We start from the raw sequence: 24,830 nt of genomic DNA on the forward strand, positions 1-24,830 counted from the left end.
CCAACAGAAGTTCTCAGTCTGGAGAAGGAGGAAGACCCTGCCATCACTAATTGCATGTTATATGACATAGTAAGGCCACAAGAAGCCACCGATTTTACCTGGAACCAGGTCATTCTATGGTGGAGGTAAGAATACCTTGGAGACCACTCAGCTCCCATCAGAACCAAACGGGGTGGAAACAGAAATCCAGACGCACTGGGCACAGGAGTTGGCCAAGAGAAGGGAGCCATCAGGAGAGGTCCCGGCTGGCTGCGGCCATAGACCAGAATTCCTGCCTCAGTCTTGGCGCTGAGTTCTCTCTGGACATCAGAGCCTTCCTTTAGAGCACCCATTCTTCCCTTCCTCCATTCACCTGTCTGATTGATAATTATGCACAGTTGCATGCCAACTGTGTTCTTGGCCCTGAGTTTTGTCTGGGAAATCCATCAGTGAACAAGACAGACAAATGGAAGGACCCTCAGCCTTGTGGAATGGATCATGAGAATAAGAATACTTAACAAATAGGCGTTAAGCACAAGCCATGGTGCAAAATCCTCCAGAGGGGAAGTGCTTAAAGGGCCCTCAGGACCTTGCAATGTCGTGGCGGTAGTACATGTGACAGCCTGAGGTCCCATTAAAATGTAGCTCTGCTGTGGTCCCGCCCCCTCACTGTTAGCTCCGCTGTGGTCCCGCCCCCTCACTGTTAGCTCCGCTGTGGTCCCGCCCCCTCACTGTTAGCTCTGCTGTGGTCCCGCCCCCTCAGTGTTAGCTCCGCCCCCTCACTGTTAGCTCCGCTGTGGTCCCGCCCCCTCACTGTTAGCTCCGTTGTGGTCCCGCCCCCTCACAGTTAGCTCCGCTGTGGCCCCGCCCCCTCACTACGGCACCGTATGCTGTCTCACCTTCCTTCCTACTGCCTGTGCACACCTAACAGTGCAGGACATTGTTTGTTGCCTGTCTCACTGACTGGAAACTCCACAAGGGTAGCGCGTTTCTTATTCGACTGCTCTGTTCTTAGTATGGAAAATTATGTCTGGAACATGATAAGCACTTAGATCTGTTTTGTTTTCTCTCTACCTATCTGTCATCTATCTTATTTATTTATTTATTGAAAACCTAATGAATTCTTACATGCAAATAGTCATCTCAAGATTTCAGAGAAAGAGGAGGTAAGCACACAAAGGGCTATCTGAATTAAAATATTAGTCATTACAAAGCTGCAAGTTAGAATCACAACGAGAAACCATAACTCACGTGTTCGAATGGTTAAAATTTGGAGGATTCACCAATACCCAGTGCTGGAACCACTGGAGCTTCTTTCAAACACTGGCGCAAGATGATGTAAACACTTTGGGAAACAGTTTTGCAGTTACTTGTAAAAGTTAATCACATACGGACCATAAAATCCAGCCATTCCACTTTGGCGTGTTCATCCAAGAGGAGTGAAGCCATACAGCTAAACAAAGACAAGAACAAAAATGCTCACGACAGCTTTATTTGTAAACAGACAAATCTAGAAACAACCGGAATTTTCAGCAGCAGCTATGGATACAAAGGATACACCTTAGCGATGAAAAGGAGCGAACTATTGATACATACAACATCATGCTTGAATTTCAAGATAATTGTGTTGAGTGAAAGGAACCAGAGCAGCAAAAATATAGAATGTATGAGTCCACTTACTATATCAAATTCTAGAAAATGCAAACCAATCTATAGTAACAGAAGGAGATCAGTGGTTTCCCAGAGACTGGGGTAGGGTGCAGGAAGGGGCAGGGAGGTGGCATAAGGGAAAAAGAGGGAGGTTTTGGAGACAGTAGATTTACTCATGGTCTTGATTGTGATGATGGTTTCATAACCGTATGCTTACATCAAAACTATTGTCAAAAAATTAAACATTACAATGTATTATATGTCAGTTATACCTCAATTTAAGTGAGAAGAAAATTAGAAGCTACATTTTTGAGACGTTCAAGATTGCTCTGTGAATATCAGTCAGGCAAGACATTGATGTGTCTTGCAGTTTGGACCAGAAGAATAAGGTATCTACCCCACTTAGAAGTATTAAGAATATTAGTTAATATGCCTTGAAAACTTGTCATGAGTCTGCAACTGGGTTATGTGCATACATTATCTCAGGCCCACAACAATTGTGAGGCTGGTAATTTTATTATCTAAGGTTCAATTAATAAAATTGAAGATCTGGAAGTTTAATGATTTGCCAAACATCTCAGGACATAAGCAGAATTTGAAAACAGGCCCATTTGATTTTTGAGTTTAAACTCTTAATCACTATGCTATTGTTAAAACATACCTACCTGTTAGAACAGTTGGGATGGGTCTGGGGAATGTTCATGAGATGGTTGAGTCTAATGCTAAATATTCACTATTAGTAAAATACTTAGTTTGAGTGCTGATTTCCTAATCAAGTGTATTAAAGCAATAACAATTGTTGCAATTCTATATTTAGAAATCCTTAAAACAATCCTCTTACCCTCTCAAATGTGACTTCTTCCACCTCCACATCTTCCACCTTCATCTCTGCCTGGACAGTTTCTCAGCCTCCTGGCTGGTCTCCCTGGCTTGTATGTTCCATATAATAACCTGAGTGATCGCCTGAAATAGTATCTTACTATTTTCTTCAAATCATCTAATGGGGTCCCAAGACACTTAAAATCTAAACCTATCCTGATTTGACCTCGTCTTATATCAGTCTACCCAGGATCTCTGCTTTTCAGTTTTGCCAACTTCCTTCCTGTTTCTTAATTATGTAATATGAATCCCCCTCGATGGGACCTTCGGACTTGAAACATTGTTCTTAGAGGTGCCTGTACGGTCCATCTTTCCTCATTCTGGTCTCAGTTCAAGTGTCAGCCTTTTTCTAACTGCCCGAGATAAGAAGCTTTACACTTAACCCAACAGGTTTTTCCAGTACATTACCAAGTTCTGTTATTTTCAGAGAACTTACTACTGTCTGAAATAAACATACTCGTTCATTTCATTATCTTTCTTCTAAAAATTTCCTCTTCAAAATGTTGTTTATCATTATATCCCCAGTGCCTAGAATAACACTGGTACATAATAGTTGTTTAATAAATCTTGAAGGAACATATTAACTACATGATAGAATGATGTTTTGTGATGAGATGTGGTCCCAGACTTCACCGGCAGTTTATAGTTCAACACCCGAGAGCTGCAACCACCACCAGGCCAGCTCGGATGGTGCTACTAACAGTATATCAGATTCTATGTCAATAAGTTATTTCCTAATTTGTTAAGTTTAAAATGCCATTTAGTGAGTGACAGCAAATGTACAGTGTCTGGTCAATCTGATGTGACTTCCAAATTGCAAAATTTCCTTTGCTTTACTTGACCTATTGCTGTTCATTCACTCAGTATTGCTTGATACTTTGTGACCCATGGACTACAGCACACCAGGATTCCCTGTCCTCCACCATCTCCCTGAGTTTGTTCAAACTCCTGTCCATTGAGTCAGTGATGCCATCCAACCATCTCATCCTCTTCTGCCCCATTCTCCTCTTGCCCTCAATCTTTCCCAGCTTCAGGGGTTTTTTCCAACAGTCGGCTCTTAGCATCAGGTGGCCCAAGGTTTGGAGCTTCAGCTTCAGCATCAGTCCCTCCAGTGAATATTCAGGGTTGGTTTTCTTTTGGATTGACTGTTTGGATCTCCTTGCTGTCCAAGGGACTCTCAAGAGTCTTCTCCAGCACCACAATTCAAAAGCTTCAATTCTTTGGCACTTAACTTTCTTTATGGTCCAGCTCTCACATCTGTACATGACTGCTGGAAAAAGTGTAGCTTGAACTATACGAATTTTTGTCAGCAAAGTGATGTCTGTGCTTTTTAATATGCTGTCTTGCTTTGTCATAGCTTTTCTTCCAAGGAGTAAGCGTCTTTTTAATGTTGTGGCTGCAGTCACCATCTGCAGTGATTTTCGAGCCCAAGAAAATAAAGTCTGTCACTGTTTCCGCTTTCGTCCATCTATTTGCCATGAGATGATGGGACTGGATGTCATGACCTTAGCTTTCTGAATGCTGAGTTTTAAGCCAACGTTTTGACCTACACTCATCTAAGATCACCCATTATGCTTTCTCAGGATTGCATACACTCAGCCAGACCTAGGGCCTGGGGTAAACACTGCTCAGCACCACCTTTTTTTATTCCCCATCCTCTCTCTCTTTGCGCTTTTCTTCTATAATGATTTGTTTGTGAAATAACCTCAACCTAAACTCTCAACTAGTTGAATATTCACGACTGCATCTGGGTATCACAAATCATTTGCTTCTTTGGTGCTATTCTGAGGCTAGGTCTTCAGAGCGCCTCTCTTTGGATTACAGAACCTGCCAACTCTCCCTTCTGGCTGCCAAGACTTAGCAGCAGCATCAATAAAAGCTCAGAAAACTTTGCTGTAAACAATCCAAGTCTCTACCCACTGTAATCAATAAGTGAATTATGGTGGTGCCAGGCAGCAGCCCATCTTATGAGGGGTCTACCTATGATTTTTCTAGAACCCGTGTTTTAGGTGGCTCTCCTTGGCGGTGGGCAGGTTGCACTGGAAAGAAATCTAGATCATAAAGCTGATGAGGCCAGAGATAGATTGACCTACCTTTGAATTAGGTAGCATTTCTTTAAAAATTTCTTCTCTGTGAGGACTGTTTCCTAGCTGCAGAGAGCCAGACAGGAAACAAAAGAATCTTCTTCTTCTTTTTTTTTAACAAACAAACTATTCCTTGTATGTCTCTTTGTAGATGGGTGCTGTTGACAACACAGAGAGAAGAGAGAACCCAAACAATGAAGCGTGCCCCTTGCCCACGTGCTGTCAGACACTTGGGAAGAAGACAAAGCCAAAGCAAAGCCACTGAGCAAACACAATGGCCTCGTTGGCTACCTTTCCTGACGCACACAGCAGGAGAGGACAGTGAAGTTCCCCCGCCCCCACCCGCCTCCTCCCTAACATCCCTGCTCCCTGGCTACCTGCTGTCTTTTCTCCCTTCCTCCTGAGGCCCAGTGCTGACTAGCAGTTTGACAGTCTAGAATGGAGTTTTAATCTACCAGCTACTATTGCAGTCTCATAGAGCAGCTTTGAATTTTTGGAACAGTTTGAGGAGGAAATAAATCACCCTTGTTTGTAGATAATGTAAGCTAAGAGCAGTGGTTCCAGGGAGAGGCCAGGAGCAAAGCTAGGGGATGCTAGGAAGCTGGGGGCACCACTGGCTCTCGAGGTCTCCTTTGAATTGACTTTACTCAGGGTTCTTAAGGCTTTCTTGGTGACTTAGAGGGTAGAGAATCGGCCTCCAATGCGGGAGAACTGGGTTCGATCCCTGGATCAGGAAGATCCCCCGGAGAAGTGATTGGCAACCCATTCTGTATTCTTGCCTGGAGAATCCCATGGACAGAGGAGCCTGGCTGGGCTATAGTCAGACGTGACTGAGCGACTAACACTTTCACTTTCACTTTTCAGGGGTCTTGAAAGTTCCTCAAGCCACTTCCTGGTATGTCTTGGTACTAACCTGGAACGGTTTTAAGAATACCAGTGTTCAAGGGTGTTGGCCATGGCATAGGCTCATTGGGAATGGAGAATGAACAATGGCAAGTGGCTGGTTGCACACACAAATGTGTGGGAGTGTGCAAGTGTGTGTGTGTGTGTACATGCAAAACAATGGCAACAACTGGCATGAGACCTTGAACTCAAGAAATTTTTAAAATATTTGTTGAATGAATGGTTAGAAAAGTAGATGCTGTGGCCTGCAGTTATCAACCATAATAGACTTCTTAGAATCACAGACTCTAAGGAATACTATTATTTAGCTTAATAAATCCAGTGAAAATATTTATCAGTCTCTCCTAAAGCCCACATTTCTCAATGGACATCATATTCATGCCACAGAAATTCCATAGACTCTGTAGGAGGCAATTACAGGCTTAAATTCTGAATTGACCATTCAGTAACTACAAAAGCTTGGAAAAATAAGTTATACTCTGGGGCTCTGTTTATTCAGCCCACAATAGAGATAGTATGTATATCCACACAGGGTGGAAGTAATGTTTCCCAGAGACAACCCACGTGTAAGTGCTTTGCAAGTGTTAGACTCACAGAGTGCTATACGCACGCAGCAGACACAGTGCTAATTTGTTCCTCTTTGCTTTTCTCAGCCCTTAGACAAATATTGCAGCTAAGTCTGGTGCATTTTGTGTTCTGGTAAGTAGGCCTAGATAAGTGTTCTCCCTTCCCATGCCAGGATGGCCGTGGGTACTCAGGGGCTTCTGGGCTCTGAACACTGAAGGGAGAGGACTGTCCCAGAGAATGAAGGCAGAGGCGGACCCCTTCCTGAACACTCTGTGGAAGTGGGTTAGTAGGCGTGGTTCAGGCTTAAGGCAACTGTAGGTTTTTAGTTGTGGCTGTGCATTGGTACTTAAGCATAATGTGAATGGCCTGATGTGTATGCTTATGTATGTGCGTATGTGCATGTGGGCTCCATATCACACTCAAACGGTGCCATTTGCTTATTTCCGCTTTTGTTTCCTTTGTTTTAGGGAGATGAATACAAAAAGCTATTGCTGATATTTACAGTTGTCAGGGTATGGAAGCAGCCTAAGTATCCACCAACAGACGGATGGATAAAGCTGCAGTGTGAATGTGTGTGTATACACACGCAATGGAATATTACTCAGCCACAGAAACGAAGGGCATTTGGCCATTTGCAACAACACGATGGACTTGGAGCACATTAAGCTAGCGAAATGTTGGGCTGATAGAGAAATACTGTGTGAGACCACTTATATGTGGGATTTAAGAATATGACTAGTGAATAAAAACAAAAAAAGAAGCAGACTCACAGATACGGAGAACAAACTATTGGTTACCAGTGGGGAGAGGGAGAGGGGAAAGGGCAAGATGGGGTAGGAAATTTTTAGAAGTCTTATTATGGGATTATATGAAGTCATGTGTGTGAAACTTTTGAAAACTTGCAAAGCACTATAGGATTTAATTTTTTGTTCATTCAGAAAAAAGTTTAAAGAAATGTAAACAAGCTATAGTTATAAAACAGGACTGGTTCACAAATCGAGAACATTATGAAACCAGACAGCAGGTCTCATGAGAATTGGAGTGAGCTGAATGAGCAGCAGTCCTTTTAGGTTCATTTCCATGGAACTTGGTAGGCTGAAGATTTGAATAAAAGAGAGGGGTGGGCTTGCTGTGGAAAGGGAGAAGAGCTTGAGTGGAACCATGAAACGGGCATCCTCTGGGCAGTTACTGAGGCGAAAGTAACAGATGGGAGGAAGTGTTTGGAGGGTTAAGGGCTGATTTTCTCAACATGGCATGAAAATGTGCATCTTAAGGATTTGCATCTTAAGAAATGTTTTGATATGTGACTCATATTTGACTCATGGTCTTTCCAAGTGGCTACAGGGAACCAGCACACCATTAGAACTACTCAGCATTTGATACGTGCCTGTCAGATGAAACTTTCATTTTTATGAAAACCTGTACTTTGACCTCAACCCAGTCAAGGGGCAGCGGAGCCCTTCTCTGTGATCAGAGTATCTGGAACCTGTGGGCTCTTCCTGCATCACCACGTACCCAGGCTCTCTGGAGGAAACATGCGTGGCTGGGAGGGCTTTAATGTTGCCTGCACCCATCTTACTTTGCAAGCCTAGAAGTGCCCAGTCAGGAGCTGAAGAACACACAGTGAAATGTTTAAAGGTGATTTTAGGATCATTCAGTCCAATGCCTTCACTCTAAAGGTCAAGAAGATGAAGTCGAGGAAGGAGAAGGAGCATGGTCAGTATTGGACTACATATGAGCAGTTAGACTAGAGCTTGACTGTCTTGAGTTCAAGTTCTGTAGTCTTTTTTTTTTTTTTTTTTAATGGGGAGGGCTATCACCCAATTCTTTTTAAAGAGTGCAAAGTCATTAATATTCATGTGACACATTTCACTTAGCCATACTTTCTATGGTCTTCCATAGGGTCCTGTTTATCTGAATGTCCATCAGAGATATAAAAATATGCCATAAACAGCCAAACACACCATGGAAAGGGCCATTCTAAGTGATCAGTAATGTGAGAGTTCAAATTTGAGTTTTCCCCTTAGAAATGGACACTTCTAGCCCACTTCCACAATTCCAAGCTGGCTTCACACACAGACTGAGTTGCTACTTTCTTATCAATGGATACAGACATGAATTGACTGGGCCACTAATTCATTATTTGGAAGTTACTGCACAGGTACAGGAGCCATGCTTCTCAGGAGGAAGACAAGAGAAAGAGGAGAAATAAAGAAGAAAATTGGAGGGGAAAAGGGCAGAAGAAGGAGAATGTAAATGAACTCACTGGTCTTACAAACAAACAGGATCCAATCCAGTCAACTAGATAAAAGTTTCTCAGTAGAACACCCTGGAATCTCCTACATTTCAACCCCTAGAATAAGAAGTTTTGCTTTCTCATTTCTCTACCCCAAATAAAACTCAATCTTCTCACTTCTTTATCTTTTCACTTTCAGCTCAAATCTTAGAAGCAGCGTCTTCCACACTTCCCCTTGTGGCATGTCTAGCCCATGTCCCCTGCAGCCTTGAATGTCACATGAAGCTCTGAAATTTGCTCAGTTGCAAATATATTTTACCACTTTCTTTGCAGCTCCCACACATTCTTGGATTTCCAAAGCCACTCAAGCATCAATGAGGAAGGGGCCTCTCTGAGGTCCAGGAAACTGTTGTGCGGTGGCATCATGGCTCCCAAGACTTGGCTGAGAGCAACTCGACAATAAGCAATCCATCTATTACTCAGCGATCTCACCTGTTAGGTACATGTCACAGTGACCATGCCTGATTTCCAAGGTGGGCTCTCCTTCCTACATTACTAAGTTGCAAAGACATTATTTGAGATGAATTGTGAGTTTATAGGTATACATTTATCTCTGTGCTTACTAGTTTTTAGCTTCTGAGACCCTCATCTTTAACTGTCAACTCTTACCCAGCATGGACCTATCAGCCCTAATATATATTTTCGGAGTTGGCAATTCCCCATGTCCTGATATGAGAGGTTCCCAGGCCTTAGGCTTTCTCCATCGAGCTGGGTCTCCCTTTAACTTCATATTTCACTAGTTTGTCGCTTCTCCTTTGATTATATCTCATGTCTCCCCAGGCCCTCAGTCCATTCCATTCAATTCATCAAGCATTTACTGGGTACCCACTAAGGTCAGACACCAGGGAAGCACTTCAAAGTCACAAAGAAGCATAAGACATAATATTCATCCATAAGGGATGTTCAGTCTGGTAGTAGAAATCAGATAAACACAGAAATAATCATGATGTGAAGAAGAACGTTATCACTGCCTTCTAAAATAGGCAAGAAGTCATATGGGATGGAAGTCATACTGGTTTGAGTAAAGGAAGGTGGCATTTGAAGTGGATCTCATAGAGTGTGTAGGACTTTAACAGATGGAGTCAGTAGGCAGGCATCTATGGGAGCAGGAAGTGTAAGAGTAAAAGCAGTTAGGAGTGGAAAGTATATGCAGTGATTTCTCACACCTGCTCCATCAAGTGGGTTCTATAGGCTGTAAGTAACAACACACAAAAAAGTTTAATAATAAGATCATGCATTATCCCCCCTTTTGAGTAAGTGGATCCAGGTAGGCATATTTAGCAGCTCACCAATGTCAGGGCTCTGTATCAGCTTCTCTGTAATTTTCATGGCCTCCTTTCTTGTATATGAAAGATGGTTCCAGAAGCTCTAAGCATCGCTACCTCACACAAAGTTCAAAGGTGAAAAGAGGCATGTCTCTATCTGATTTTTTTCTTTTCTTTTTTTCTTACAAGTGAGACAAACCTTTCCAGAAGCCTCAGTAGACTTCCCTCCATTGGTCAGGAGAGTATCACTTGCCCAGCCTTGACTGACCAATGGCAATGGGAAATGGAATGGACTTAAATCAGCATTCACCTCCAGGACCTGGGGAAGGACTCCTGAAGCACTGTGCTGCCAGATACTGGAATAAAATGAGCATTTGAAAGTATTGAGTTTCTGCCTCTTAAAGGTTGTTGCCAAGCCGTGAAGAGAATGTAGTCAGGTTTGAACCTCTTCTTTTCCTCAGTTCTATAATTAACCATTGACCAAACTCCTCAGCAGATTATGGGGTAACTGGTCCCAGGCAGCTTAGCATCACCTGTAATAAGTTTATGTAACAGAGACAGGAAAGCTATTTCCAGACTACTACTTGATAGAATGTGAGTAAGCAAAGCTAAGAGGGGCAAGTGAGGGAAGGGAAAGTTCTCCCTGAAGAAACTGATGAAATATTCTTGGATATTTAGTGGAATCTCAGAGGTGCTATCCTGTATCTTCATTCGAGCCCTTGCCTTGATAACTCACAGTATTTAATTCCAGGTGAAAGCTCACAATGGACTGATCACAGACACAGATTTGATGAAGTTGAGTTGTGTTGATAAAAGCTTCTTTCTCTTGATAAGCCATCACCAAGAATGTAGAGTCAATAGAACCACTTAACAAGTTTATCAAATTCATGTCTTCATCTTAACTAGATGGGCTGCAAGCAGTGAGGTTATAACTGTAACATACCTTCCCCTCCCCTAAAAAAACCCAAGCAGTGAGAAGAAGGGAGGGATCCATGGGTCTTTGGGGAGTGAGCATCAGAGCCTTGATCCGCAGCTGTGTGGTATGCATTCATCCCCACGTTCAACCACAATCTCCTTCAGCACTAACTCTGAGGAAAGTGAAGAGATAAGCAGGCCATAGGAACAGCTTCCCTTCTGCCCTCTTCAGTGTCCAGGAAACTGAGGAATCTTACCTTAAGTGGAATGTAAGAACTGAAGTCATGTCCAAAACATTGATGCTGCGCACTGATTTTTAACCCAGACTCTATAGCCCGAAGACTTTGAGTTCATATCCCGACTCTGCAGCTTGTAAACTAATGATCTGAGGCACATTGCATCCTCTAGCTCTTTGTGTTTGCATCTCTTTCTCTATAATCTGAGGATAATATGAAAATTTACCTCATAAGGCTACCATGAGGAATAAAAGTAATTATAAATACAGGGCCCAATGGAAGATATTCTCTACCATTGTGTGTGTTAGTTGCTCAGTCCCGTCCGACTCTTTGCAACCCCACGGACTGTAGCCTGCCAGGCTCCTCTGTCCATGGAATTCTCCAGGCAGGAATACTGGAGTGGACTGCCATTCCCTTCTCCAATTCTCTACTTGTTAGCACTCAATAAATATATGCTTTTTTTGTACTATTCTCATCACAAAAAAGAAGGTCCGTTTCTTTGGAAACAAGTGGGGTGAAACGAGAGGCTTCTTGGAGAAAAATGAGTGATTTTATTCTACACAGAGCTACATGAATTTAATCCTCAAGAAATGTCTTCCTAGGAAGAAGGACAAAACAAAGGCACACCAGAGAGTGAGGCTGATTTGTTTTGAAAAGAATCTTACGATTGGAAAAGAAAACCAAATTTGCTCCATGAAATTGAGCTATAGATAATAAAAGTGTCAACGTGGGACACTGGTCAGAACAGTGACTCGGTTGACAAAAAGTAAATTCATCATAGTTCAGAAAAATATATATTCAGGCACCTTGTCAGTGCACATCTCGTCCCACTCGGTGTCACCCCAGCAGTGGATCTGCTTCATTTACTGATGACAAAAAGAGAAGAGAAAAGAAGAAAGATTTTATTATCTCCACGCTGAGTGCCGTGGGGCCAATAAAACCGTCTGTGGAAGACTGCCCTGGTGCCCTGTTCCCAGCCCCCTGCCTCATTAGCTGAATGCAAACGCCACTGTTCCCCCTAGCCCCATGGGATGTGGAGCCAAGCAAGGGAAGAAAGATTCTCCCAGTTCAGAGAAGAGCAGGAGAGCCTCCCACAGCTCCTCTCTGCCCTGGAATTGCAGGTGCCCTATGAGCCTGGCCGGGAGACACCAGATGGTCCTGGCAGAGGGGCAGGCTGGCGGCCCAGCTACGTGGGAGTCAAGATCCCAATCGGGTGAATGGGGGTTAAAACGAAGGTACACGGCCTCTTCTGCGAGTTTTCCGCAGCAGTCCAGCCACCTGATCCAGCATCCCACTGTGTCATCAGTAGGACCCACAAGAACACTCACAGGGTGGAGGTAGGTACACTGGTGCGCTCTGCCCATACTCACTCCCACTCTGGCCCTGGGCTTCTGGAGGTGGGCAAAGGGTCTTGTTCACCTTGGTACCCACATGCCCTAGCACAGTGCCTGGCTTACGGTAAACTCTCTATACACACTCAAAAGAATCAACCCAGTAGAATTGAAGGATACCAGAGGAAGGAGAGGGACAGGAGAATTTCCTTTGAAGCTTTTTGAGGTATAAACATTACTGAGGAAGATGGCTCTGTCCTTGGTGTTTATCAGCATCACTTGGGAAGCTTTTAAAATTCAAATGACCTGTCTCCACGGGGGCCCACAGAATCAGCACTGTCTTTATTTTCTTCCAGTTTTATTGAGATATAATTGATGTACAGCTATTGTATAAGTCTAAGGTATACAGGATACAGTGATTTGACTTACACATATCATGACTTGATTATCACTGAGTTTAGTGAACAAACATCGTCTCATATAGACATAAAATACAAGAAAAAATATGCATATATTTTCCTTGTGATGAGACCTCTTAGGATACACACTTAATTAATTTCGTATGTAACGTACAGCAGTGTCAGTTATATTTATCATGTTGTGCATCGCATCCCTAGTACTTACTTATCTTATAACTGGAAGTTTGTGCCTTTCAACCACTTTCATTTATCCAGAATCTCTTCAGTAAGAACTAGGCATCTGATTATTTTGAGTTCTCAAAACAAAAGTGTTATATGGTCAGAATTAAGACACTCAGGAGTCAGGCACTGAACACACCCAGCTATCCAGAGCTCATTTCCTCTCATGTCCAGCCAGAGAAGAGACGGTGTTTGAAGTTAGATAGAGATGCAGCAGATGTAAGAGAGGCTGCCTCTTTCAGCTTAGAGGCATCAGCATCAGATAGCAATTACTAATTACTTCCCTTGTGGATTTCATTTCACTTTTAAAAGCAAGTAGTTCTTGAATCAGAGAAGGCAATGGCACTCCACTCCAGTACTCTTGCCTGGAAAATCCCATGGACAGAGGAGCCTGGTAGGTTGCAGTCCATGGGTCACTAAGAGTCAGACACAACTGAGCGACTTCACTTTCACTCTTTACTTTCATGCATTGGAGAAGGAAATGGCAACCCACTCCAGCATTCTTGCTTGGAGAATCCCAGGGACGGGGAAGCCTGGTGGGCTGCCATCTATGGGGTCGCACAGAGTCGGACAGGACTAAAACTACTTAGCAGCAGCAGTTCTTGAATATTTCACAGTTATCAGGAATGAGTTAATCAATAACAGAGCCATCTATCCAGACAGGTTGCCATTGGCATGTCTAAGTCCCCTTTGACAACCTGACCTAAGGACAAACAGACATCTAATGCAATCACAGTCCAATGAAAAGAACACCCTGAATCTTTTGTAGGGGGAAATCGCACATATTCTGTGCATATAAACAATGCTTTTCTAAAAGCATATGTGTAGAAATCTCATGCTCATTTCAGTCCAAATTCCCAGCTCTAGTCTTCTGGTTTCTGGTTTTTGCCTATGTATGCTTCATTGACTTCCATGGGCTCACCTAGCCTAGAAAACAAGCCTGCACCCATGACCTAGAGCTCAGTTAGCTAGTCCAGGGTGGACAATCATTTTTTTGTGATGGGTCAGAGCATAAATAATCTGGATTTTGTTGATCATACCAACTCTTTTGCAACTACTCCACTCTGCCAGATTTGAATTTCATATCACGTTCGTGTGTCATGAAATAGTACTTTTCTTTTGGTTTCTATTCAACCATTTTAAAAAGTAAAAACCATTCTTAACTCACTGGTCATAAGAAACAGGCAGCCAGCCAGGTTTGACCCACGGGCTATAGTCTCCCAGACCCCACATTAGCTAAAGGGATATTGACAGAGTTGAACAGAGCCCTAAGCCCATGTCCTCAAATATATAGGGATGGAAGAATGCAAAGCAAACCCATTCCAGCTGATGATGCAGAGTGCTGCTGCAGCTGTTTAGTTGCTCAGTCGTGTCTGACTCTTCTGAGACCCTGTGGACTGTAGCCCAACAAGCTTCTCTGTCCATGGGATTCTCCAGACAAGAATGCTGGAGTGAGCTGCTGTTTCCTTCTCCAGGGGATCTTCCTGAGCCAGGGATTGAACTGGTGTCTCCTGCTTTGGCAGGTGGATTCTTTACAACTGAGCCACCTGGGAAGCCCTGATATAGGCTGGCTCTGCTCAAAAAGGCACTGAGAAAGATTCAGGAGGGACTCACAGAATCTGGATCCCATGATAAAACTTGTGTTCTCACAGAAGAAAGGAGGCATGCAGATGGATGGGGGTGGAGAGGATGAACAACAGCGTTACATTTTTAAGTGGGGCTCCTGAGTATAGGGTTTTTTGTAAGCATCTGGCAAACCCCAGAAAAGGCTCCTGATTGTGCTGGCTGAAACCTATTCACATGGTAATGCTTTTTTAGGGTATTAAAGAGAGGCAGGATTCAGGAGGCAACCATACTTAGGAAGAAGAAAACAGTTTCTATTCCTGAAACAGAACTATCATTTGAGAGAGAGAGAGGAGGGCAGAAAGCTACGTATGTATTATATCTAGACAAGCAGAGATGTAGATGGCTAGTCACTTTCCGATCACCCCAACATCTTTTTTCTTGCGCCACGATCACTATCTGGCTCTGAAATTCCTCTCAGCTCACGTCATTGGTCAAAATCATTTTTCTTCCCACATCTTCCTCTCAAAGCCCTGCTGAGTCCACAGTGGCTGGGAACTGAGACATAAAAGAGGCACACAGCCTCGCAGGAAGGCAGTGTGTGCCGCACGGACCTGGGTGTGCTCTCTAATCAGTGTGTAAGAGTGTGCCCTGATGCCGTCTGTGGCAAAGGTGGGAGGGAGTTTGTAACTGTCTCTCTGAATATACAGTACCAGGGACTGTGGGAAAATCTGGATGAGACGGGAGACCACAGAGAGATGAATCCGTGTTGATCATGGCATATATCTGGGAAAGCAGACAATATGTCTTTCCCTCAGCACCCCTTCCGGGTCTGTGGCTTCAGCTTCACTTTAGTTAGTCTAAGAGCCCTTCATTCATAATTAACCCATCTTTGTTTAGTGGAGCCCAGAGCCAGCCAGTCAGAGTCCAATAGACTCTACTAAGAAAGAAAGAAAGTAGGTAAAGGGTCTCTCCTCCTCTGCTTATACAGCTGGTACCTTAAAGTATGGGGCTTCCCTGATGGCTTAGTTGGTAAAGAATCCGCCTGCAATGCAGGAGACCCTGGTTCGGTTCCTGGGTCGGGAAGATCTGCTAGAGAAGGGATAGGCTGCCCACTCCAGTATTCTTGGGCTTCCCTTGTGGCTTAGCTGGTAAAGAATCCTCCCACAATGCAGGAGACCTGGGTTCGATCCCTGGGTTGGGAAGATCCCCTGGAGAAGGGAAAAGCTTCCCACTCCAGTGTTTTAGCCTGGAGAATTCCATGGACTATGGGCTCACAAAGAGTTGTACACAACTGAGCGACTTTCACTTTCACCTTAAAGTGTCCGTGCTTCTTCCTTGCTTGCCAGATCGTTACACGGGGCCACCGCTTACGGTTCTGCAGGTTGTACCCTCCCCCTGTGCGCCTAACTGAAGCCGAGAGGGATGGCTGAAAGTCAGCCTGCGTTCTGCTGATCAAGCTGTGTGCCATCAGAGACGTGTCTGAGTCCTCATTCCTCACCTTCTCTTATGAAGGACCGCTCTTTTCTTTGCACACATGTTCTACTTGGTCACTGAGCAGTAAGGATGAGCATCTATGTCCTTCCAGAAGGTCACCTTTTCCTGATTCATCCAGACATATATATACAGGCTTGTATTAGCCCTGGCAGTCCTCTTCAGGACCATCACCCAAAGCATTCAGTGTTTGGTTATCCTTGTTACTCACCTCCGGCTAATGAAAGACACAGACGTTTTATGTTTTAGCAGAAATAAGAGAGACATATCACAAGGCCTTGAATTTGGTGGGAAGACAAATGTAGTCAGGTGCCTTTCATTAGCCAGAGGTTCCTAATGTCCTCTGGAGAAGGAAATGGCAACCCACTCCAGTACTCTTGCCTGGAAAATCCCATGGATGGAGAAGCCTGGTAGGCTACAATCCATGGGGTCACAAAGAGTCGGACACGACTGAGTGACTTCACTTCCTCCCTTCCATCCTTCCTTCCTAATGGCCTAAGAGATCAAGAGAAGGCCACCCGTAACTTTTCTTTCCAGCTCTAGTGGTCAATGGCATCTGAAGTAAGTCCATTTCAGCTCCTATCCTAGCAGCTTCTTTCCAGTAATGAAAGTCAGATATCTAGCTTGCTGAGTCCGGGCATCAAAGGGGCAAAAAGCACTCTCACAACAGGAGCAGCACAGTTGCCAGAGTCTGGTGCCCCTTGAGTGTAGTTTCTGCTCAGCTTTCTTTCCCCCTGAGGTCTTGAGTTTCCTTCATTTTAATCCAATTAAAGAAAAGAAAAACCAGTAAGTTTTTAGCACTAAAGGAAAAGGGCTCAATTGACAGCAGCTTAATCACTGTGCTAAGCGAGGTTAATTTCCACCCTTGGTCTTTAATAGGCCCGGTGCTGGAGATGAATTTTTTCAGCTGATGCCGTGTTCAGATCACCTGGCTGCCCATTTTAATCAGAAGGCTTCCACAGCTCTAATGTGTGTGTTTCACCACTCACCCATTCTTCTTCTGTAGAAGAAGAACTGCATATGAACTGCAGGCCAGACTTCTCCTGGGCTGAGTTTTCAGGAGACACAGGCTGCCCTCAGTCTGCCAGTCCCTCTCCCCCAGTTCTAAACACAAACACTTTTTCCTCTTCCTGGACTCTGCCATCCAGTTGCATCCTTCCTCCGTCTAGATCACCTAGGATCATGATGTCATGGCAGCATCCTCTAACCTGAAGGTGCTGGAAGGCTAAAGAAGCAAAGTGGAAATCAATACAAATTAAAAGCAAATTAAAAACTATATCCAAGGTCAAAGCACATAAATGAAAATCTGTTAACTGCTGATTTATGGTTTGGTGGCATATGCTTGTTTGCTTGGGTGACAGAAGTGAGCGTGAAATCTATTAGCTTCTAGGAGTATTTGGAGAAACCTGCAGAGCTCAAGAAAGTGTTTCTCATTCGGGTTAGATCAAGCAAACTCCCTCTGAATGACCTTTCGGGATTGAAGAATATTCTGCAAAGCTTCTCCAAGACAGGAAGCACCATTAAGTGCGGAGCTCATATAAGCTGGCACCAGGAAATGTCAAGAGTCACTTCTGGGTGACATCCCTATGCATTGTGGCAGGAATCTGACCATATGTCAGGTCCAAGTTTATTTTAATGGATTCCCAAGGCAGTGTTAAAGCAGTGGAGTTCAGTTAGAGCCTAACAATTGAGCACCATAATGGGGTCAGACACATTTTAACATCACTGGGTCATTACCTCCTTGTGGCAGCCACTACCAGAAATTCCTGGATTGGCCAAAACTAGAGGCCATAACCAGGCTTCCCAGGTGGCTCAATGGGTAAAGAATCCACCTGCAATGCAGGAGACTCCAAATAACATGGATTTTATCCCTGGGTTGGGAAGATCCCCTAGAGGAGGGCATGACAACCCACCTCAGTATTCTTGCCTGGAGAATCCCGTGGACAGAGGAGCCTGGTGGGCTATAGTCCATGGGTGGCAAAGAGTCAGACACGACTGAAGTGACTAAGCATGCAAGCAGAGGCCACAGTCAATTCAGGTTTTCATTGCTTTCCCGGAAAGACATGAAGACCAGGGTGGAAGGAATATTTGGCTCTGGTCCAGGTAGACAATGAAGGGAAACCATCTGACCCATAAGCTGGAAGGAACTGAATGCTCTTTTGTCCTCATCTTCTACCTTTTAGTTATTTCAACGTGGAGGAGGCTGTGGACCCAACCCTGTCTCCAGGCTGGCAGGCAAGATACAGGACATTCACATGGCTTGTCTCTGTGGGGCCACCATTCTCTGGATGCTGCTTCCGGATCCTCACTTGGACTAAATGAGAGATGATCCTTCATAGTGAAGGTGTCTGAGTAAACAAGGCCCCTGTGAGGCGGGCCCTCTGGCAGTGTGGGGATCTTTTTGGCTGTCATGACAACAGGACTACCTGTGGGCTGTCTTCTGTCAAATCTTCTGCCCGAGCTTCCTAACAGGTCCTCTCCCTTTTTTGCACTGACGCTCACTCGGCCTCCTCCTTGATACCGCCATCAGCAGAATGGATAGTTCTTTGTTCAGTTCAGTTCAGTTGCTTAGTCATGTCCGACTCTTGGCGACCCCATGAACCGCAGCATGCGAGGCCTCCCTGTCCATTACCAACTCCCGGAATTTACCCAAACTCATGTCCATCGAGTGGGTGACCCCAGACAACCATCTCATCCTCTGTCGTCCCCTTCTCCTCCTGCCCTCAATCTTTCCCAGCATCAGGGTCTTTTCCAATGAGTCAGCTCTTTGCATCAGGTGGCCAAAGTATTGGAGTTTCAGCTTCAGCATCATTCCTTCCAATGAACACCCAGGACCGATCTCCTTTAGGATGGACTGGTTGGATCTCCTTGCAGTCCAAGGGACTCTCAAGAGTCTTCTCCAACACCACAGTTCAAAAGCATCAATTCTTTAGCACTCAGCTTTCTTTATAGTCCAACTCTCACATCCATATATGACCACTGGAAAAAACATAGCCTTGACTAGATGGACCTTTGTCGGCAAAGTAACGTCTCTGCTTTTTAATATGCTGTCTAGGTTAGTCATAACTTTCTTTCCAAGGAGTAAGCGTCTTTTAATTTCATGGCTGCAATCACCATCTGCAGTCATTTTGGAGCCTCCAAAAATAAAGTCAGCTCCTGTTTCCACTATTTCCCCATCTATTTGCCATGCAGTGATGGGACCAGATGCCATGATCTTACTTTTCTGAATGTTGAGCTTTAAGCCAACTTTTTCACTCTCTTCTTTCACTTTCATCAAGAGGCTCTTTAGTTCTTCTTCACTTTCTGCCATAAGGGTGGTGTCATCTGCGTATCTGAGATTATTGTTATTTCTCCTGGCAGTCTTAGTTCCAGCTTGTGTTTCTTCCAGCCCAGCATTTCTCATGCTGTACTCTGCATATAAGTTAAATATACAGCCTTGACGTACTCCTTTTCCTATTTGGAACCAGTCTGTTGTTCCATGTCCAGTTCTAATTGTTGCTTCCTGACCTGCATACAGGCTTCTCAAGAGGCAGGTCAGGTGATCTGGTATTCCCATCTCTTTCAGAATTTTCCACAGTTTATTGTGATCCACACAGTCAAAGGGTTTAGCATAGTCAATTAAGCAGAAATAGATGTTTTTTTTCTGGAACTCTCTTGCTTTTTCCATGATCCAGCAGATGTTGGCAATTTGATCTCTGGTTCCTCTGCCTTTTCTAAAACCAGCTTGAACATCTGGAAGTTCACAGTTCACGTACTGCTGAAGCCTCACTTAGAGAATTTTAAGCATTATTTTACTAGCGTGTGAGATGAGTGCCATTGTGCAGTAGTTTGAGCATTCTTTGGCATTGCCTTTCTTTGGGATTGGAATGAAAACTGACCTTTTCCAGTCCTGTGGCCACTGCTGAGTTTTCCAAATTTGCTAGCATATTGAGTGCAGCACTTTCACAGCATCATCTTTTAGGATTTGAAATAACTCAACTTTGTTCTCCTAAGCTTTAATTTCTACTTCCAGTTCTGGCACCTGTCATACATCCTTTAATAATATTAATATATATAGATAGATAGATAGAGATATAGATAGATATGAAGAGTCAGTACAAGTAAGTTGCATTGACATTAATAAGTGGGTAATATGGAGCGCAGGGAAGATAATCAATACTACTACAATAACTTTGTACAGTGTGTCATCTATAAAAATGTTGTATACCTGAAACTAGCTGACTTACTTATTGAGTCAACTATGCTTCAAAAGTTAAAAAAATAAAAATAAATGAAGTGGATTGAATCCACTGAACTCACTTAAACAGCTTTGTGGTAGAGGTACTACTGAGGCCTCCAATCAACAATAAGCATTTATTAAGCCCTTACCTGCTAGACTGGGGCAATTACAAAGGATGACTCCACTAATATAGTCTCTCTGGTGCTTTGGCTATTTGTGTAACTCACTGTTCTTTCTAAACTATTCGGTGATACCTTTCCAAAGAATAAGGAATTACTTTTTTCTGAATGTTCACCAGGTGCTCATCACCAGGACAGTCTATGTATCATTTCAACCAAACTTACCACAGTTCTACTAAGTTGATGCCTCAACCCGTTTTGCAGCTGGACAGGCCAAGGTTGGATGTGCTAAGTCTTTGTCTGTGGTCACACAGCTGAAAAGTGGCAGGTCTAGGATCCAAGTCTAGTTCTCTCTGATATGGAGAGCCGAGCCTTTCTCACTGTACTGCCCTTCAGTGATCCCAACTTATTTATCTCGTGTATCAAGATCCTATGTCATCGCCTTGTACAAGGTAGGTACAGACTAAATGATGGATGAATAAATGAAAATACAGTTCCTCAACTCAAAACCTTTATTTGCAGCCTAGCTGCAGAGTCAATACGCAAAAGGGCTAAAAAATACGTAGCAATTCGAAAGATATATAACAGTCCAGTACAACAATACAAAAACTGTCGTAAGGCTTTTTAAGATTAATTGCCAAATGAATGATACAAATAATAAGTACTATAGAAGTGTAATGATCTGGCAAAACTTCATGGAGGAAGAGGGATGTTTTTAACTACAATTTTAATATTTATGAAATGCCTCCTCTGGGCAAAGCCCTATATGCAAGGATCAACAACACTCAGTCCCTGCTCTCCAAGGGACTGTAGAGTAGGAAGGATGAGTAAGGAGATAAATACAAAATGAGGTTTTGGAAACAGAGGGCTACAGATAGGCAGGGGGAGAGAGGAAGTGGTTCTCCAACAACCTTCCCTTCGTCTTCTTTGCCTAGGTTCTCCCAAAAGCACTTTACTAGAATCTTGTTTCTCAGAGTATGATACAGCTGCATTTGGAAACTTGCTAGAAATACAAAATCTTGGGGTCTACCCCAGATCTACTGAATATAAACTGCATTTTAACAAGACCTAGAGTTGATTGTTTGGCTAAGTGGTAATCTGCCTACCCATGCAGGAGACGCAAGAGACAGGTAGGATCTCCAGGTTGGGAAGATCCCCTGGAAGAGGAAATGGCAACCCACTCTAGCATTCTTGTCTAGAAAATCCCATGAACAGAGGAGCTTGGTGGGCTACAGACCATAAGGTCACAAAGAGGCAGACACCACTGAGAGACTGAACACACACTTAGAGAGAGCTGATTTGTGTGCACATCGGAGTTTGAGAAGTGCTGATCTAGAATGCAGAGTATGTAAGCAACTGGGACCACCATAATTTCCCCATCTGTACCACGTGTCACAATCCAAAGCGCTACAATCCTCCTAGAGGCAGGGTCGTGGACTTCAGAAAGCTGGTTCAGGCATCTTGCTCTCTGTCCTTTCACTGCTGTTGGTAAATCATTTCTCCTTTACCTGCAATATATTCCCTCCTTGAAATCCCTGACTCATTCTCACCCCTGCAGTTCCCTTGCTGCACCCCATCCCTTCTGTGCCAATAGCCAGATAAATAAGAATTACTTTTGCTACTCAGTTCCCTCAAATGTCAAATTCTCTCTGGAGTTGCCGGACGTGTCAAGGAGAAGGAATTATCTCTGTGGTTATATATAGACTCTGTCTGTCTTTCCCCCACGCCCACCCCTATCCCCTTGAGTCAGAATCAGCAGCAAGGGGAAGAGAACAGAGAGACTGTTTTGCTTCTTCAGATGGGAAGGTATTGATCAGGCAGAGAAGAGAAACAAAACAAAAAATAAAAACAGGAGAGAGAGCAAAGGCATTCAAGTCTCAGATGCATCTGGCTTGGATACAAAAGGGCTCTTTTATTAGGCATGGATTTACCTTCAAGTACAAAATGTGAGAAAGAAGATCTGAGAAACTGAAGCACGCACTGAGTACTTGGCATTTGCAACAGGAGATGTATGAGCTGTGATGATTAAAAATCAGCCTAATGGTTTTCCAAGACAATTTTAATACAAGGGGAAAATGTTCTAGCCAGATTAAAAGTTAGAGCTCTTTATCCTGGATGGTCTGGTGGAAAAATGAGGCTGCCAAATGAAGGGAACGACGAGTGAATAGGATGGAGTGGTGGCTTCCGTCCTCAGTGTCTCAGGAAGTGTGCTGGGTATTCCGCAAATGCTTTACATGATTATTTCATTTAATCCTCACATAGTGCAATAAGGAGGCATCATGAATCTTAGTTTATAGTCAAGCTTAAAGAGATCAGAGAACTTGCCCAATATTAATAGATACATACTTGCAGAGTATTCATGGATTCTGTATTTGTGACTTCACCTATGAGCTTAAATTTATTTGTAAGCTCAAATCAATACTCATGGTGTTTTCAAGGTCATTTGAAAACATGCACAGAATGACTAAAAAAAAAAAAAAGAGAGAGAGAAAATTCAGTCACCTAACATGTACATCTTCAGATGAGGTCAAATGACGTGACCTCTGCCTTTCAGCTCTGATGTTATAAACAGATGTTCTTTTTATGGTCTATTTAGTGCTGCTTTTTTTTTTTTTTACTTGTTTCTACTTTTTGTTGATGCATTCATTGTTTACAATTGCCCCAAGCACAGGGCTGATGTTCTGTCTACTCTCCCTAAGCACAAAAAGTCTGTGATGTGCCTATAGAGAGGATATGTGTATTAGATAAGCTTTTCTCAGGTGTGAGTTATGGTTCTGTTGGCTGTGAGTTCAATGTTACTGAATCAATAACATGTAGTAAATACAGTGTCTTTCAATAGAAATGCACATAATAAAGGTTACATCTTCATCAGTTGATGAAAATGTCACGACCAGAAGCTCATAGGAACCTAACCCTATATTGCCCCTAAGAGCAATGTTCAGTATTCACTAACTCACAGTTTATGGCAACTTTATAGAAAATAACTACTGTGAATGAAGACAATCAACTGTACTTTTTTTTTTTCACTTTCAGGTAAAATTATAGGTGTACAGACATATATGCACACATGTACAGACATATAAACACACACATATATTTATATATACACATATTTAATCTCAGGGAGACTACTAGAACAGAAGACTTTTAAAAATCCTTTGAGATAGGAAGTAAGACTCTGAAGGACTTGCTAAACTGCTTTCTATGGAGATAAATTCTGAGTACATGTCTGCACCTGGCTGCTTGTGGGGATGGAGCTGGGCCATGGCCACCAGCAATTTGCCTTCCCCTTCATCACCTTTCTCCCTAAATAAGTGTTGAACACATGATTTTAAGATACTAGATTGAAAAAAGGTCAAGTCACAAGCCTGCCTGGATGCCCAGAAGACTGTCCATCAGACTGGGTGGACTCAGGTCTGCCACACTCTAAAGCCACGTTCTTTCCCCTGTATCTCCACATGTGCGATGTCCAAATGTCCAGGAACTTTCCATTTCTTGAATTCTAAGACTTCATGGAATAAGAGGAGCCTCTCATCTTTCTGTTGAGCACAACTGATCTTGCTCCCATTTCCAGAGCATTATCTTCTTCTCACCATCTTCCTAAAACAAAAAGTGAGGCACTCAGGAATCCCATTTTCACTCCACATTGGTGGATATTTTTCTAAAAACTGGAAAGTCTCCTACAAGCTGAATAGTATAGAATCACTTTGACTGTTTTTTCACAAATCTTCTAATGAGGTGTTTCATATTTGTATTGTTTCTTTCCCCTACTTTCATCAGACTCATTTTAGCTCTGGCTAATCCTCTGTGCCTTTTTCTCCTTGGCAATCTATTTCCACTTACTGTCTCTTCATTCTTCAATTCAGCATGTTCTTCCACCCCAGCCATCCCATTCAGTTCAGTTCACTTCAGTTCAGTTCAGTCTCTCAGTGTGTCCGACTCTTTGTGACCCAATGAATCGCAGCACACCAGGCCTCCCTGTCCATCACCAACTCCCGGAGTTCACTCAGACTCACGTCCATCGAGTCGGTGATGCCATCCAGCCATCCCATCTTCTGTCGTCCCCTTCTCCTCCTGCCCCCAATCCCTCCCAGCATCAGGGTCTTATCCAATGAGTCAACTATTTGTATGAGGTGGCCAAAGTACTAGAGTTTCAGCTTTAGCATCATTCCCTCCAAAGAAATCCCAGGGCTGATCTCCGTCAGAATGGACTGGTTGGATCTCCTTGTAGTCCAAGGGATTCTCAAGAGTCTCCTCCGACACCACAGTTCAAAAGCATCAATTCTTCGGCACTCAGCCTTCTTCACAGTCCAACTCTCACATCCATACATGACCACAGGAAAAACCATAGCCTTGACCAGACGGACCTTTGTTGGCAAAGTAATGTCTCTGCTTTTGAATATGCTATCTAGGTTGGTCATAACTTTTCTTCCAAGGAGTAAGCGTCTTTTAATTTCATGGCTGCGGTCACCATCTGCAGTGATTTTGGAGCCCAAAAAAATAAAGTCTGACACCGTTTCCACTGTTTTCCCATCTATTTCCCATGAAGTGATGGGACCAGATACCATGATCTTCGTTTGCTGAATGTTGAGGCTTAAGCCAACTTTTCACTCTCCTCTTTCACTTTCATCAAGAGGCTTTTTAGTTCCTCTTCACTTTCTGCCATAAGGGTGGTGTCATCTGCATATCTGC

The 24,830-nt window shown here is 43.5% G+C and overlaps 1 long non-coding RNA gene across 2 annotated transcripts; it reads left to right on the top strand.

Annotated features, from left to right (window-relative positions):
- Positions 1-796: 796 nt before the first annotated feature.
- LOC112441795 (uncharacterized) lies at positions 797-10,006 on the top strand. Of its 2 annotated transcripts, none has more exons than XR_009490930.1 (3): positions 797-1,145; positions 8,632-8,831; positions 9,813-10,006. It is a non-coding gene; the product is annotated as an uncharacterized lncRNA (long non-coding RNA). The 2 variants fall into 2 exon arrangements; XR_003029662.2 differs by having other exon boundaries at positions 805-959.
- The last annotated feature ends 14,824 nt before the right edge of the window (positions 10,007-24,830 follow it).

This window comes from Bos taurus, chromosome 16 (genome assembly GCF_002263795.3).
Source record: "Bos taurus isolate L1 Dominette 01449 registration number 42190680 breed Hereford chromosome 16, ARS-UCD2.0, whole genome shotgun sequence".
Lineage (NCBI taxonomy): Eukaryota > Metazoa > Chordata > Mammalia > Artiodactyla > Bovidae > Bos > Bos taurus.